The 15,491-nt window shown below is 37.8% G+C and overlaps 1 protein-coding gene and 1 long non-coding RNA gene across 3 annotated transcripts in view; both read right to left on the bottom strand.

The window, feature by feature from the left end:
- Positions 1-15,491, bottom strand: part of NSUN3 (NOP2/Sun RNA methyltransferase 3) — a 219,540-nt gene that overhangs the window by 51,711 nt on the left and 152,338 nt on the right. The gene's annotated exons all lie outside the window — the stretch shown is intronic.
- Positions 358-14,011, bottom strand: LOC103880988. The gene is made up of 3 exons (XR_642330.4): positions 9,047-14,011; positions 7,074-7,111; positions 358-4,762 (listed from the first exon to the last, which is right to left on the bottom strand). It is a non-coding gene; the product is annotated as an uncharacterized LOC103880988 (long non-coding RNA).

The raw sequence follows: 15,491 nt of genomic DNA, 5'->3' as shown, positions 1-15,491 counted from the left end.
ATCTTTTATAACCAGTAACTCTAACTATACCTTACCCACACAAATGTATTCTTATAGTTGTCAAAAGATCTCTCTGTGGCTGGGCGCAGTGGCTCACGCCTGTAAACCTAGTACTTTGGGAAGGCGAGGCGGGTAGGTAAACTGAGGTTAGGAGTTCCAGACCAGCCTGGCCAACATGATGAAATCCTATCGCTACTAAAATACAAAAATTAGCCGGGCATGATAGTGGGTGCCTGTAATCCCAGCTACTTGGGAGCCTGAGATGGGAGAACCACTTGAACCCGGGAGACAGTAGTTGCAGTGAGCCAAGGTTGACCCCTGCACTCTGGCCTGAGTGGCTTAGTAAGACTCCCATCTCAAAAAAAAAAAAAAAAAAAGAAAGAAAAAGAAAAAAAGTCTCTCTGTCCCTGCTTATTTGTCCTGTGGTTTAGAAATGATGAAGGTAGAGACTACACACACTTTTGACTATACTTGAAATCCAAGAAATAAGGCAACAAAGGGTAAAATCGGCATGAACCTCCACCAGACAATCTCACTGCTAAGCTCGCCCCCAAGGAAGAATAATTCTCTGAGTGTAATTACCCAGCACAGGTGCAGAAAGAGTCTACAAGAGAGTTTCTAATTTTGTTGCTGAGAACAAAAAAATCAATTATCCATGCACCCCTCTCTACCCACCTCTGTATGTCTCATTGTATGTGTCTCTGTGACATACAGAAATGTAAGGTCATGTGATTAATTTCCCAAGGATGCTGGAAGTGGTTGTCTAGGGAAGAATTATTCAAGAGTGAGTAAAGCAGCAACTGCGAAGTTTGCTATAAGCTTTGTAGGGGTGACACAGGTTTCACACGTAAGGAAATCTATCCCGACATCTAGCTGCTATGAACTAGGATTGGAAAGCCTCACTCGGAACAAAAGAACCTGCTACATCTGGCAAACAGGGGAAACCTCTATCATGAAGCATCTTGAGAGTGTGTTAAAATATGAATACACTTATCTCTTAGGATAAAAGTTTTGAAGATATTGACTCAGATATATTATCCAGACAAATTCCGTATTGGAAACTTGGGAGAAAATCCAACCAGAGGCTGATAAGCAGTTATTATCCAAGAGAAACATGGAAGACAGGAAAGCAGAGACGTAGGAAAGAGTGCTGGCCATGGCTATGGCCGGGTTACTGGAGGAATTAAATTCGCCAGAAAGGAAAGGGAGATGCTAGTAAATGAGAGGAAGGAGGACAAATTATTGCTGCATTATTCCTCCAGTTTCTCACAGTGCTAATAAGAAAGACAACTCACTAATCTGAAAAAACCTTGCAGGCAGCCAAGAAGGTCAAGGAGGAAAAAAAGTAGGAGGTCTCTGAATAAGCAAATCTTTTGGGAAGTTTCTAGACAAGAAAGCAACCCTTTCTTGATTGGGGCATGTGCTTCTATTTTGGCTCCAAGAAAGGAACACTGTAATAAAAGCCTGTCACTGTAAATTAGATTAGGACATTTGTTTATCCAATAATGTGCCAGAAACAGAGAAAAAACTGCATAGGCTGGGTAGAGAAGCGCTTACTGCCTTTAACCAAGTCTGAGCATGAACTTGGGACAGTTGTCTAAGAGGCAAAACAAGACAAATGTGAGGACAGCAGAAGGGCAGTTAGGCGCCCGCTGAATCACACGGGAAAATGACTAAAAACATTGTGGAGACAATGACTGTCTCTCTGGTGTGCGATCACAGACTCCAAGGTAATGAATTGAGTTTGCAAAAAAAGGGACAGGAACAGGTTCAAAAATAACATTCTCAAGCCTGCAGCACAGTCTCCCAGCCGAAAGCTCCAGTGCTTCCTGTTGTTGCCAGGCACCATGGAAAGATCAAGGAGCAGGGAGAGGAAAATGGATGTTATGAGTAGCTGGGTGCCTCCGGTGTAACAAAATAAAAATGTGAACACTGCATGTAATTTGACTTTCCTTGTCAGCAAGGCAGCTGTTTGTTCTGGATAAACTAAGTCATGACCTTGAAGTTCTATGCTTTGTACCAATGATATTAAGAGTCGATGGGATCAAAACCCAATATTCAGAGATTTCAGACCCTCTGAAATGATCGTCTCCAATATATCATGTTCATTTTCTGCCTCAGTACATTTACTTGTTTTTCCTCCTTACTATACCTCTCATTTGTCCCTATTCAAAACCAACCTTCAATCTTCCACTCCTACTTCTTCCTTAAAATTGTACCAATTTTCAACCTTTCCTGACATTTCCTAAATTTTAAATTCTTTCAGTTAGTATCATAGAAATTATCATCTAATCGTTTTCTCTTTGTCCCATATGTGTTCACTGCCATTTGTCCTATTTTACAGGACTTTGAAGAAAGATAGAGAATCTTTCTCTCCACCCCCTTTTAATTCCCAGACTATCTGGAATAGCATTAGGCACAAAGTAAGCCCTCACTAAAGAGTCATTTTTACTAACTCATAAATGATGTCTTAATCAACAGCATTTTCTCTCTTTAAAATAAAATGATAGAATGGCCGGAAAAATGAAACTTCACTCATTAAAACAAGCATTAAGAGCCTGGCTGGAAAAATTCAGTCTAATTATTAGTTTTCCTGACGTGGCATAGGCAAACATTAAAAATGTAACACAGTCCTAACATTAGAGTGCTGCTTGTATGTGGAATTAAGGTGTAAAGTCATTAAGATGCCTGTTCTAGAATCAAAATGGTTTGGAGTCACTCTATGGTGCCATTGGGTATAGACATGTAACTGTGCCAGAGCCAATTTCTTCATTTGTAAAATGACTGCATTAAGGGTAACCACCTCAGAAAGTTGGTATTAGGATTAAATGAGAAAATATATTTTAAAAGTTTGGTGTTTGGCACATAGTAAACACCCAACACATATTAGCTAGTTGGAACCTTTACTCACATCTTGGCATTCCAATTATATCTATGGACACAGATTCTAATCAACATCAAAGATATTGTGTTAAAATTCTAAGATTATTAACTCTCACATCTGACCTTAGAGTAGAAGAGTAAATTCAATTTGGTTTATATTTGGAGGAAAATGTAAATTAAAACCAAAGAGCCTCAGTATGGCTCTTTACTGACATGTAAAAAAACTTAGTATTATTTACCACCCACCGCAAGCATACAGAAATGATTCACATCAAATGTTTTGGGTACACAGGATCAGTGAGACATTACACTAGGCAGTGGATGCATAGAAAGAGAAAAAATATTGACATCATTTCTGAATTTTCAAATAATCTTGAAAGCCAGAAAATCAAGAGAGTTGTATACTGAACACCTCAGTTTTCATTCAGTAAGCATTTTTCTTGAGGTTGAGAAGGGTAACAAGAAAATACAGGACTTGGCCAGTGAACTTCAGAAGACAATCAGGTTGTAAAGTCAAACAACAGGTTAGACAATGTTTTTTAAAAATATTTATTTTGGTACACAAATGCATGATATAAAAAGTAAGTTTGTGTGAACTGTCAAAGAAGATTTAGAGGGAATAGCAGTGGTGTGCTCATTGAAAAACTGGTTCTGGTCAGGGAGGAAGGACTGATTTTTTTATTGTTTGCCAATTGCTATTGTGCCAATATTCCCACCATGGCTGATTTCAAGGTACTAATGAGATGTCACTGAATATAGAGTTGGGGAAAGATGGGGATACTCGATTCAGGATCCAGCACACCAGTGTCAGAATTTAAGGAGAAACTTGAAGGACTGACTGCATTGGAGATAATGTAGAGAGTTGAGAAAATTCCAGATGGAGACAATAGCTGGAATAAAGCCTCTGAGTAAAGATTAAGCACAGAATATAAGGGAGATTGTGTGAAGTCAATCTGATTAGAGTACAGTACACATGTTAAGACATGGTGAATTTGAAAAAGTAGCTTCAGACAAGATTTTAGCAATTTCAAGCAAAGTAGACTAAAGGATCATTTGGTAGCAACTGAGGATTTGTTAAAGATTTCTGAGGAGAAGCTGAACTCATGAAATTAATTCTTTAAGGGGAGTGATTAATCTGTTGTATGCTGTCTATATCAGAAGGAGGAAAAAAACAGAGCCCTGGATACCTGTTAGAAGATGAGGAGCACCAGGTCATAGTGGTGGCATTGAGGATGAAAATGTCACTGCTTTTTTATTCCCATAGTTTGGTGAGTGGAAGGGAGTGGTGTCCAGCAGCTTTTCCACTCCCGTAGTTCAGCAAGTGGGAAAGACTGTTACACGCACTTTTGTTCATCAGGCAGAAAGGAGCAGCACCCAGTGGCTTTTTTCACTCCTATAGTTCAGTGAGAGAGAGTGTTATAGCTCTTTTCACTCCCACCGTTTGGCAGGTTCCGGGTTTTGGTCCTGAAACCAAGAGGAATGAGGTTTGCAGACACTGGAGAGTAAGCAAGGCAGAGTAGAATTTTATTGATCAACAGAAAAGCTCTTGACAATGAGAGGGGACCCAAGATGGGTAGCCATCTGTGAGTCTGAGTCTGGGGTTTTTATGGGCTTAGAATGGGGGATTATGTGCTGATTGGTCCATGGGTGGTCTTCAAAAAAGCACCATTTGATGGTTAAAAAACATCATCCAGAAGGAACCAACTGAGAGAAAGTGGGTAAGACGGGCATAGTTCTCACTCCGGTTGTAGACTCTATCCGGAACTGGCAGTTCATTCCACAGGTTGAAGGTTGAGCCCTACTGGGGAATCACCTTTATCTGCCTGGAATTTGTCTGTCTACTTTCGCTATCTAAAAGGCAAGAGAGCTGGAAGCAACACTGTGGGGAAAAAATGTTGATAAAATAGGAAGACTTGTTAGATGTGAAGGAAGAAGAAAAGAGAATAACTATAACTTTCACATCTGGCCTTAAGAATAGAAGAATCATCTCACTAAGACAGGAAAAGCAACTGAGCAGAAGCTAATTTATGGGGCAGCCAATAGCTTCAACTTTAGAGATGTTCACTTTAAATGTCAGTACTGTCTGCTCTGCTCCCTTCAGAATTCCACAGGCCACACGGATATCTGGTTGCCTCTCTATCTGCTATTTCCTGTCATCCTGAAAGCCCAAACCCAATATCAGAGTTCTCTCCAATTAAACAACAACACAGAGATTTTAAACTCTTTTTCTTCTTGGAATCATCATATCCTTCCTATTTCTCCCTTCACCCCTATCTACTTACTCTCTTTCTATCCAATTCTGAGGATTTTTCTTTTACAGTAAATGTTCAGTTTTAAATAATTTCCTCTCCCATAGTATATTCCTATACATTTTAGTACTATGTAATATAGAGCAAATTTAGTATATTCCTATGCTAAAATAATTTGTATTTTAAATACTTCACTTTAGATAAACTGGCATATTTATTATTCCATCCATTCTCCTAAAATATCCTATGAGATAAGTGAGGGTAGCTATAATTAATCTCATTCTGTAAGTAGGGAAGTCATAAGAGATAATTCATACAATCAAGTAACTGATACAGAGGCAATCACTGATTTAGGATTTCCTTCTCAATATCCTACCCAATAAACAAAATGCTGCTTTTTACCTCTAAATTTCCTTAAAAGGAAGATGCCACACAAATTTATTTTTGTTGTCTATGGTAATTCTAATTGCATTTCAAAGCAATATAAGGCAAAACCTAAACTAGAATTAAGAATAAATGCCTCATAATCAAAATTCCATTGCCTTTTTCAAAACTTGGCTTGTTTTCTGGGATTATCTATAACAACTAGAAAGTGAAGACCACTAAACGAAATTCTAAAGAAGATAATCCTAATGGTTTTTTATTTTGTGTGCCATAATTTACTACTCAAATAACAAAAATTAGAAGCCAAGTACTTAGATTTCATTACTGTCTTTAGCCTGGACATCAAAACCTTATAACTTTCAGTATCTTTGTAAACAATAGGATGTATTTAAATACAAACAATTAGAAATAAAGAGGGAAACAATGCAAGGCAGTTTCAGATCCAAAAGGTGCTTACTCTGTAAGAGTCTCAAACTGCAGTCTCCTCACGTCTCAGATCCTTAGCAGAAGACATGCAATCAAGCCTCTATTCTGAGCTGAATGCTTCTAACTTATTAATTCTAACAGACAAGATAAGGGGAAAGAAAACCTCTCAAGCATGTAAATTTCATTGTTTCAATGTATAAGTAGTTTTAACCCTGAAGGGTAGCTCGCCAACCACTGAGGAACTCTTGAATGCTGAATGATGTTCTTCAATTCCTCTTTTTGAGTTCAACATAATTATTTTGTACATGAGCAACAATTCCTGAAAACACTGGCTTTAAAACTTAGACCAGTTTTTTCTAATATTGGGAAACAGGCCTCTAAGAAGCAATAGGGTTACAAGGTCTGAAGCAATATGGATATAAGCATGTTGGATATAGACTGAGTGTATAATAGTCTTGTATTTATAGAATGAGGTTGATGAGAGCCTACCCTCACTTATCTGATAGTATTTTTTAGGATAATGGGTGAAATTATAAATATTCTAGCATAATTCATACTCAATTTTCTAATTATTTATTTTCCAATCAATGGACTTAAAAATGTAATTACTGCCTCTTTGGCATTTTCAAAATATTTTGCTACTATGCAAGGGTTTCTTACTTAAAAAAAAAAGGTAAGGCCCATTACTTAAATGTTAGGGTGGGAAACATATTGCACTCCTGGTGGGATTATTATTTAAAGTGTTGTGATATTTTCATTTTATATTTGAGAAAATATTTTTAATCAGTAAGCAAACATGGGAACCACATATAATAAAACATGTGAAATGTAGACGGGGAAAGGTTATTGTAAGGCTTCCTCAGATTTGGCTGTTACTGTGAACTCTCTTTAGAAAATGTTCCATCTGAAAAATGTGAACATAGCCACTTTATACTTTCCTTATTCATGGCAGTATTTTCAACATTTTTAATTTTCATAATAATAGTGAGGTAACACCTGTAAAATGCTTTGGAGAAAAGGACTATGTAAATGTAAAACATCACGATTATTACTCTGCAATAAATTCCAGCTAACATAGTAGGTAATTAAGGGAGAGAGCTGGGGAGTAATTAAAAGTAATTGATATCTCACCATCCTTGCAAGGTGCTGTTTTGGCTGTTCATCAATGCCTTCAAAGTAGTGTCAAGTACAAAAAATAAATAAATAATTGTTAGATGAAAGCAGAAACCTGTCAAATCCCTTTTTTCCAACCAGTGCATTCTGATATATAGTCTCAAAAAGGATTCTCGGTAATTCACAAATTCTGTTATTAACAGAGAACAGATAAGAGATTACAGAGTCCATAATAGCATCTAAGGTCTTTATACTTTTCACATGAGGGAGGATTGATGGAAAATAATCTCAATACTTACTGCTTGTTTTGGGGGATGCAAATATAAAGTAAGCTGTTCAGCATTCAAAAACACATATTGCTTAATTGCATGAAGAATATGAGGCTAAAAAAATTTGTTAGCACTGAAATCTCACAGAGATTCCTTTTGACTCCTTCATTTCCAGCTGAAATTTCACTGCCTGGTCTTTAAACCTTGAGCAGGTCATAGTCATCCCCACTGGCATGAGTTGGTCATTTCTCTCCTCAGAATGCCCCGCCCATTTTTCTCTCCTCACTCAAATCTTGTCCATCATTCAAGGCCTGCTTTCCTATGACTTCACTTTTCTTTGTTTTGTTTTGTTTCATTTTTTGAGATGGAGTTTCACTTTTGTCACCCAGACTGGAGTGCAATGGCATGATCTCAGCTCATGGCCACCTTCGCCTCTTGGGTTCAAGCGATTCTCCTGCCTTAGCCTCCCGAGTAGCTGGGATTACAGGCATCTGCCACCACGCCCAGCTAATTTTTGTATTTTTGGTAGAGACGGGGTTTCACCACGTTGGCCAGGCTGGTCTTGGACTTCTGATCTCAGGTATCCACCTGCCTCAGCTTCCCAAAGTGCTGGGATTACAGACATAAGCCACCACGCCCAGCTATGACTTCACTTTTCAAAGAGAATTCAGAAGTGTCATCCTAGGACCATAATTGGAATTTCTTACTCCAAAACTTTAGTAATTCCTAAGCACCCCAGTCACACAATAACAGAGCATCCACATGTTTAGAAAATATTTTCTGATCAAGGTTATGGCATGTTTTCTGGAATAGGAAACCAACAGGAAATTTGGAAATCTTTTGGTTTTCTTTCAGACTTTTATGATGTTAGGTCATTAGTAGTCCATATGCAGTCATGTTGGGGTAAAGCAGCAGATGGGCAAAATTGACCAGGGTCAATTATTTTGTATGCAGGAAGAGTCTCCTAGATTTCTTTAACCTAATGGTAAAACCAGGTCTATAATAAATAGCACAGAACAATATTTTGTCTGCCGTGACACTACATCTCCAGAGTGGATTCAGAATTTTCTCCAACTACTTTTAGCCTATAGATAATGCCTGCTCATTTCTAGCAACACAGTTTTTTTGTTTTTTAATATTTTCCCTTTCACTTTCTCCCTTCCTTGTGATAGCTCCCTGTGAGAGCTACTTCTGAAATTTATCATGTCATTGACGCCACCACTTCCACTGAGACAGCCTCCTGCCTAAGGTATCACTACCACCAGTTATGATGCCTAGCAGAGTCTGCCAAAGTCTTCAAATAGTCTAGACAAGTCAGAATCTTAGAAATTTAGTTAATGTCCAGGTTGAGATTCCACAAGCTGGTCAGCAAAGGTAGATATAAAGAAATAAGTAACGTCCATTTACAGGACTTGCTATGCCAGGTTTAATGACAGTACATCCTTTCTTCAGTTGGTCCTTAACAATAATCTGGTAGAGGATATGAAGACATGCAAAAATTAAGTAATTTCCCCAAGATCACATTATTTCAAAACCAGAACTACAATTCAGGTCTGTGTCATTTCAAAGCCCTCTGTCCATTGCACGCAACTATATGGTCTGGCATTCAAAAGGCATCAAGTCCACTAAGAGTGCTAAAAATGTGAGCACTGGGTGAGATCTGGCTATTTGCTCTCTGGACTGTTTTACTAAATCAGTTGAGTATGAGAATTTTGTACTTACCCACAGTGATTACAATCAAGAAGCTTCTAGAAACTACAGGTGAATGAATCTGACCTTCAGAGAACCTGGGACAGAAAAGACGGAATTTTCTCCCAAATGTGAATAGAAAGGATAACATTTTAAAAAGTCAGCATGGTACTCCAGTCTTATGGAGGAACTTACAAGTCAGTAATTTTATTTCAATGGCTACTGTAGGTAGATATAGGTCTCTTTGCTACTGAGAGACAGTTGCCTTTCTCACTTAACAGCATCCCTCAAGTTGAAGCACCATGAGAAACACAACAAAGGCATGTCGTCAATCAGACATTGGCTTGCTATTTTCCATGAACTTGACATATCCCTGCTTTCCCATATGCCTCGCCTCCTCCTGCTACACATTGCCTTCCCACTCTCCCTCCTCCTCTTCATTTGTCACCTTCTGTTCCCTCCCCTGCTTCTTCTGTTTTCAATTTAGTGAAGTTAAATGTTTTAAGTGTGAAATAATATGCATTAAACTGAGGCTCTTCAGGAGGACAATGGAAATATATGCACCAACCCTCTGTGTGTGTGTCTGTGCGTGAATACAATATATTGAGCCATAGAAATAATATTCACAATAATATAGTATGGGACCTGAAATAAATGTGAGACGGGTGGGTTAAGGTGTTAATAAAAACATAAAGTATGTCTCAGGGCACTCTAACTGTCCTTCTTTGAACCTCAATATCCACTGCTATCTATGTATCACTGTGAAAGCAGTGGCAAATACAAGAAGCTCTGATAGCTATTTTGAAGAGTAGTGTAAAGGTCTGCATGACTCTGAATGTTTTGAATATATCAACATGACAACATAGCATCTACTTGGCTATCAGTAAGTGTGATGATAAATTAGAGCATTACACATTTCTCCTATGTTAAAGAACCTCAAAACACTATATAGCTGACAACCAAATTTACAGAGATCTCAAGCACAACAATAAATAATGTCCTTTGTACAAGGAATCTTTAAAGACTAGTGATCTCTGAGACAGAGTTCATAGTACAGTGATAACTGAATTAACACAACTCTCCCAAAACAAAGGTATAGATGTGGGCACAGTTGGGATTTCTGTTGCCATCCTTAGCACAAGGTCAGAGGAATTGAATGAGGAAGACAAGATAGTGATGACATTTTTCCAAGCAAATCAGTTCTGGGCCTGCTGGCACATGTTGGGGCATTGCATAAGGCCTCAGCTACCTGGGAATTTGGGGGCAGGGGTGCAGCTGGATGTGATCCCTCTTTTTTTAAAAAAGATTTAATCTTGATTGTCCCAAACATTTAATGGAATGCTAGTACATAGTAGCTCTTACATAAAATTTTCGTTACTTAAAATTCTCTTGCACTCAGAAATTACAGGAGCCTCTCACTTTCTTTGTCATCATTTCATACATACCCTCCTGGGCCCACCTTTGTGACACTGTTGGTTTTGTGTCCTCTGCTCTCCACAGTGCCATACTATATATTCTGAATGGCCCGCCATGTGGCCTCCAGGAGAGTCAAGTTCTTTTTTCACCTTTTAATGTTTTTCTTAGGCTCTTGTGGGTTTACGTAGGTTCCATTTTCTTCTCAAAAAGTTGGGGTGGTTGTGGCTAGACTTGTATTTCTCTGTAATGGTGAGCTAAGTTTTTCAGATCAATGTTCCCACAGAAAACAAACAAAAAATTCTCATTTGTTTCTCATCTCTCAGGGATCGCAGCCCTTAGTTGCCCAGCGTCATTGTCTTGAATGTCATTTTTTCCTACATTTGGTTCAGTTTTTTGTTTAATGTGGGAGGGTGTTATGTTTTGAGTGTGTCCCCTCTGCAGTCCAAGTTTTGCCAATATGATAGAGGCAGAGTCTTTATAAGGTGATTAGACTATGAGAGCTGCTCTCTTGTTAATGGAACTGGGCCCTTTTTAAAGAGCCTTCATGTAGTATTCGGCAAGGTTGTTCAATTGCTCTTCTGCACTTCTGCCATGTGAGGATGCAGCAAGAAGGCCCTCATCAGACACCAGATGTCAGTGACTTCATCTTGGACTTCCAAGCCTTCAAAACCATAAGAAATAAATTCCTGCTCTTTGTAAATTACCCAGTCTCAGATATTTTGTTGTAGTAGCACAAACAGACTAAGACAGGGGTAAATCAGGTCTCTGTTACTCCATCTTGACTGGAAGCAGAAGTTGCCTTCATGACACAAGAAACCCTGAGTGACCATCTTGACCAAAGCAGACTTGCTTTCATAGCCTTCTCAATTTGCTGTCAACTTTAAGTGGAGAAACTTTCCTTATTGGTGTATTGTAAAGATAAAACTCAGGAACAGCCAGATGGGAGAGATACACCGGACAAGTTATGGAAGATGCTGGGGGAACTGAATTTCCATGTGCTCTCTGGGTATGCCGCCCTCTGAATACATCAATGTGTTCACCAACCAGGAAGTTCCTGCTGGGTTTGATCTTGTTTTGCTTCCAAGAGAAGCTGGGACTTCCAAACACTCAAGATTGAGAATGCATAGGCAGAAAATGAGAAAAGCACAAGGAAAAACATTTCTTCCTGAGAGAATAAGAGGAAGATATCAACATTTTGAAGCATTCCCTAAGCCTTTTCATATTACTTAATAGCAGGAATAGTAGTGGAGTTAGGCTTAGCAAGAAATAACTGCAAGTCAGTGTGATCAATGCTGTAATACAGATATGTAAGAAAACTGTCATGGTGGAAGGAGAAAGAGTCCCTTCTTTGACTTTGAGATGTAAAGATTTTAAAGAAGGTATCAGAGGAGAAGTTATGTGAGGGAAAATGTTGAATCATGAGTTGCAGTTGGATAGAACGATGGGGTAGAAACTTCAAATGGTTAAAAAAAAAAAAAAAAAAAAAAAAAAAAGCCTATGTAGACAAAGAGGGTGTTTAGGAAATATGAAAGCCAGCCACAAGTAGAAAAAAGCATGCCATGGGGAGTGCTCAGAATAAAGTGTTGAAATGTATAACAGAGTTACATGCTGAAGTATTTTGTAAGCAAATCTATACAGTTTAAATCTGGAACAATGCTAAGCAGAAGTGTGACATAATCAGATTTTTATTTTTAAAAGATAAGTCAGAAAACAGTATAAATCATGAATCAAAGGTGGTACTGAGATTTCTGGATAACAAATGAAACTACCAAATAGCTACTGAGGAGTCAAGGCAAGAGATCATAATAATCTCATTAATCATCACAATCTATACTGGATGTATAGATGAAAGAAAAGATAGATAGAAGAAAAATGGAGGAGATGGAGATCTCAGGTAGTCATATTGGATATAGAGGGTTAGAGGGAGAGAAGAGAAGACAAACAAGAAATTAATATTTTTCTGCTTGAGGGACAAAGTAGATGGTGATGCTATCAATCAAGGCAGAAAATATATCCCAAATGTCTATTGTTTCCATAGTCTTCCATGTGATAGGAACAGATCCTCATCTTTTACCTCAAAGCTTTTATTTTTTAAAATGTGCCCACAAACTACTAAGTTAGGCAGAGTCACTATGTTGTGCCTATCATGTTCCTTCTCTCTGGCTTAGGCTCCCATTCAACTACATCTGCTTCCCACAGTGTAACTTGGAAAAAACTGCCTCATCTACCACAAGAACATGATTTGTCAATGACCATATCAAAGATACTATATCTGAAGGTATAGTATTTGATCCTAAGGCTTCCTTGTTTACAACCTTCGTAATTCCACTGAGTTTTATGCCAATGCAGAGGACTGGGGATGGGTATGTACACTATAATTTCTCCCCCATCAGAATTTATGCTATGTAAATGCAGAAATATTTATCTGTTTCACTTACTGTAATTTTTTTTTTGTATCCATGCAAAGATTCTTTGTTTGACCAAACTTTAAGTCAGGCTACTGAACCTTCTCCAAGGCCCATCTGTGTACTTCCCTGTAAAATGTAGTTTTAACAAGACTTCTACTAAATCTCTTTAGTAAGAATTCCCCATCCTTGATACCTAATTACCCTCAATAACCAATCACAATTTCTCACTCCCTACTCTTGATAGCTCATCAACCTGGCCTGCATTCAGTAGGAATCCTGTTAGGCCATTTCAACCAGAATTGCCTAAGACAATATCTCCTTTTAGTAATTTTTCATCTGCAAACCACCATGTTCCTTGGCTATAATTCCCACTTGTCCCACTTGTATTCACAATGAAGCCCAGTTCAATACTGAGGTCTCTTTTCCCCTATTGCGATAGTCCTGAATAAAATTAGTCTTGCTTTCACAACTGTTGTTGCATTGCCCTCTCTTGCCATTCCAACTTCTGTGACAAGATGTTGCAGCATAAAGGCCCTCACCAGATGCCAATGCCATGCTCTTGCACTTCCCAGCCTCCAGAACCATGAGCCAAATACATTTCTATTTCTATAATTTAGCCAGTCTGTTATAATCTGTGATAGCAGCATCTTTTCTTTTGGATATATACTCAGTAATGAGATTGCTGGGTTGAATGTTAGGTGCCTTTTGAGTTCTCTGAGTAATCTCCAAACTGTTTTCCACAGTGGCTGAACTAATTTACATTCCCATCAACAGTTTATAAGTGTTCCCTTTTCTCCATAGCCTCACTAGCATCTGTTGTTGTTGTTTGACTTTTTAATAATAGCCATTCTGACTGGTATGTGATGGCATCACATTGTGGTTCTGATATACATTTCTCTGATGATTAGTGATGTTAAGCATTTTTTCATGTTTATTGGCCACTTGTATATCTTCTTCTGATAAGTGTTTGTTCATATCTTCTGCCCACTTTTCAGTGGAGTTATTTGTGGTTCTTTGTTGTTGTTGTTTAAACATTTGAGTTTCTTAAAGACTGTGAATATTAGACTTTTGTTGCATGCATAGTTAATGAATATTTTCCCCTATTCTGTAGGTTGCCTGTTGACTCTGTTAATTATTTTGTTGTACAGAAGCTCTTTAGCTCAATTAGATCACACTTGGCAATTTTTTTTTTCTTTTTTTTTTTTTTTTGCAGTTGCTTTTAAAGACTTAGTCATAAATTCTTTCTCAGGGCCGATGGCTAGAATGATGTTTCCTAAGTTTTCTTCTAGAATTTTTATACTTTGAAGTCTTACATTTAAATATTTAGTTCATCATGAGTTAATTTTGTATATGGTTAAGGGTAGGGGTTCAGTTTCATTCTTCTGAATGTGGCTAGCCAGCTAGCCCAGTAACATTCATTGAATAGGGAGTCTTTCCCCATTGCTTATTTTTGTCAGTTTTGTCAAAGATCAGATGACTGTAGGTGTATGACTTTATTTCTGTGTTCCCTATTCTGTTCCATTGGTCTATGTGTCTGTTTTTGTACCAGTACCATGCTGCTTTGGTTACTGTAGCCTTACAGTATAGTTTAAAGCCAGGTAACGTGATACCTTCAGCTTTGTTCTTTTTTCTAAAGATTGCTTTGGTTATTCAGGATCTTTATGGCTCCATATGAAATTGAGAATACTTTTTTCTAATTCTGTGAAAAATGACATTGATAGCTTGATAGAAATAGCACTGAATCTGTAGATTGCTTTGGGCAGTATGTCCATTTTAACAATATTGGTTCTTCCAATCCATGAGCATGGAATGTTTTTCCATTTGTTTGTATCATCTATGATTTCTTTCAGCAGTGTTCTGTAGTTCTCCTTGTAGAGATCTTTCACCTTCTTGGTTAGATGTATTCCTAGGTATTTTATTTTTTATAGCTATTGTAAACGAGATTGCACTCTTGGTTTTGCTCTCAGCTTGAACATTATTGGCATATAGAAATGCTACTAATATTTGTACCTTGATTTTGTCTTCTGAAACCTTGTTAAAATTATTTATCAGTTCCAGGAGCCTTTTGGTGGAGTTTTTAGGTTTTTAGATTTCTAGGTACAGAATCATATTGTTAGCTAAGAGAGATAGTGTGACTTTTTTCTTTCTCTTTCCTGATTTTTCTAGCTAGGACTTCCAGTACTATATTGAATACGAGCAGTGAGAGTGGGCATCCATGTCCTATTCCACTTCTCAAAGGGTTTGTCATAGATGGTTCTTATTATTTTGAAATATATTCTTCCAATGCCTACTTTGTTGAAGATTTTTATTATGAAAGGATGTTAGATTTTACTAAAAGTTTTTTTCCACATCTATTGAGATGATCATATGGTTTTTGTTTTAAATTCTTTTTATGTGATGAATCACACTTATTGATTTCTGTATGTTGAACTAACCTTGGATCCCAGAAATTAAGCCTACTTGATCATGGTGAAATAACTTTTTGATGTGTGGCTGGATTCTATTTGCTAGGATTTTGTGGAGGATTTCTACATCTATGTTAATCAGGGATATTGGCCTATAGTATCTTTTTTCGTTGTGTTTTTGTGAGGTTTTGGTATCAGGGTGATGCTGGTTTCATAGAATGAGTTAGGAAGGAGTCCCTCCATATCAGT

Source organism: Papio anubis, chromosome 2 (genome assembly GCF_008728515.1).
Source record: "Papio anubis isolate 15944 chromosome 2, Panubis1.0, whole genome shotgun sequence".
Taxonomy (NCBI): domain Eukaryota; kingdom Metazoa; phylum Chordata; class Mammalia; order Primates; family Cercopithecidae; genus Papio; species Papio anubis.
The sequence above is the reverse complement of the archived record's forward strand: the minus strand, read 5'-3'. Positions and strand labels throughout refer to the sequence as shown.